The 1,951-nt window shown below is 41.0% G+C and overlaps 2 protein-coding genes and 1 long non-coding RNA gene across 4 annotated transcripts in view; 1 reads left to right on the top strand and 2 right to left on the bottom strand.

The window, feature by feature from the left end:
• The window catches only part of LOC103131031 (uncharacterized), a gene marked incomplete at its 5' end in the record, with an annotated part of 123,360 nt that overhangs the window by 56,465 nt on the left and 64,944 nt on the right, over nt 1–1,951 (bottom strand). The window lies entirely within an intron of this gene.
• LOC103131027 (basement membrane-specific heparan sulfate proteoglycan core protein-like) overlaps nt 1–1,951 on the top strand; it is a 64,122-nt gene that overhangs the window by 46,494 nt on the left and 15,677 nt on the right. The gene's annotated exons all lie outside the window — the stretch shown is intronic.
• On the bottom strand, nt 594–1,631 carry LOC103131026 (uncharacterized). Of its 2 annotated transcripts, none has more exons than XR_475318.2 (3): nt 1,122–1,631; nt 919–1,037; nt 594–788 (listed from the first exon to the last, which is right to left on the bottom strand). It is a non-coding gene; the product is annotated as an uncharacterized LOC103131026 (long non-coding RNA). The 2 variants fall into 2 exon arrangements; XR_475319.2 differs by having other exon boundaries at nt 1,130–1,631.

The raw sequence follows: 1,951 nt of genomic DNA, 5'->3' as shown, positions 1-1,951 counted from the left end.
AGTTTACTGCCTGTCATCAGTCTTGATTGTGACAGCAGAAGAAGACATCAAATTGACAATATCCTACCGTATTTTGGAATAACAGTATGTTACTGCTGGAATTCCACCGTAAATTAACAGCCATTTCTAAGAGTGTACATCTCGGTTCCCAGATGTATCCCAGATGTAATTAGTTTGTTCGTTCCACTGAACCGAAACCAGCAGCTTCTCCAAGATCGATTCCATCCGGTTGGTGAGTTTTAGAATCTCAGCTGGGCTGCGAGTCTCAGCAAGACTCACATCCAACTTGTGTCTCTGTCCACACCAACAGTCTGAGTGTTCACTAGTTCGGCCAAGTCTGTCACAAATTTGTCGATAATCCAGGAATCCAAAAGGTCCAAACAGCAGAAATCCTGTTATTATGGATAAATCCCGGTGAATCCCGCCGGGTGTGTCCCTGCAGGACAAGAGGCTCTGCTGTGCCCAGACTTCTCGTTGAGAAAATGTTATCAACTGCATTGAGAGATCGGTTGACCAGATCCGTAATTTGTAGATTTGGATGATGTGGAAAGAAAGGCTCAAAAAAGCAACACAAAAACAGAGTAAGNAATGTTGAAAACTGTAGGCTGGATTAATGTACAGAAGTTGTACAGAAGTTGAATGAGAAGTGTGCTTTCAACGTTCATCAAAAGTTACCTTGGATGATCTTGTGAAGTGTCTTTGGTGTTGCTCTTGTTTTCACCAACATGCAGGAGGACGGGCTGTCCTGGTTGCACGGCAATGAGGAAGGTTTCAAAGCTGGCTTGCATCTTTGACATAATGATAAGACAAATAATAAAAATTATTAAATATATTTAGCAGCACAGCTACATTCAGATAGCAAACAAAGCTAATGAGAAAGTGCTTCTACAAAGTAGGATCATTAGAATAACCACATACCTGCACATATCTGAAAACATGGTCCACAGTTTGACATGAGCTGTTTTGGATTCTTCTTGTGGCCTTTGGATGAAGGACGAAGCACATGAACCAACGGAAGAATGCCTGGTTTTCCCAGCCTGGAGGAACAACAGGATAAATAGACACATTAGGATAATAAATACAGATTTTAAAGAGAAGTGAGCAAAACTAACCAGACCCACCAACATACTTTGTCCACCCCCTTTACCCTGGAGAGCATTTTTTACCACCTACAACATAAAGCATAAAAATGTCAGAAATAATTACCATGAACACAACTCGGACATTAGGCATTATAGAAATTAGTCAGCTTATAGAAACATTATGTCTCAAGAAGACAAGAAGTCATCATAACAGGCCTCAGTCACCAACATGAAGTACTAATGAAGAAAAAAGAGGCAGTCAATATGTCATTATTTATCATTTATAGAGACAAAAACATTTTGGCTCAGCTTTGATCGCAGAGATCAAACCACCGGTCCAACACAGCCACTCTCCCCATTATGCCGTCTATAGCCGAAAACTTCAAGAAAACGACTCCGCAGCTAAATAATGTTAACTCAAACGGCCTTTCTGACCGTTTTAATGTTTGTTTAACCACCGACACCCCGTGCTACACCTGCTTGGCTAGCTTTAGCTGCTAACAAAAATAATAACCAAGGGTGCTCACGTCCAGTCCTCAGAGCTACCGTCCTGCAACTTTTCGATGCATCTTTACTCCAACAGACCAGGATCAGCTCTGAACGGACCTGCTAACCAGCCATTCATTTGATTCAGGTGTGTTAATGCAGAGAAGCAGCTGAAAGTTGCAGGATGGCAGCTCTCAAGGACTGGACTTGAGCACCCCTGTATTAAACAGTCATATACACTGTGATATCCAAACAACTTACGTTAAGCATAAGTCAATATTCTTGCGCAAACAGAAAGTAAATGCATTCATTAAAAAATAATCAAAAACATGATAATCATAACATGGAACTTACCTTGTTATGATTAGCTCCAGACAAAACGC

The sequence above is a fragment of the Poecilia formosa genome, unplaced genomic scaffold (assembly GCF_000485575.1).
Source record: "Poecilia formosa unplaced genomic scaffold, Poecilia_formosa-5.1.2 Scaffold710, whole genome shotgun sequence".
Classification (NCBI taxonomy): domain Eukaryota; kingdom Metazoa; phylum Chordata; class Actinopteri; order Cyprinodontiformes; family Poeciliidae; genus Poecilia; species Poecilia formosa.
The sequence above is the reverse complement of the archived record's forward strand: the minus strand, read 5'-3'. Positions and strand labels throughout refer to the sequence as shown.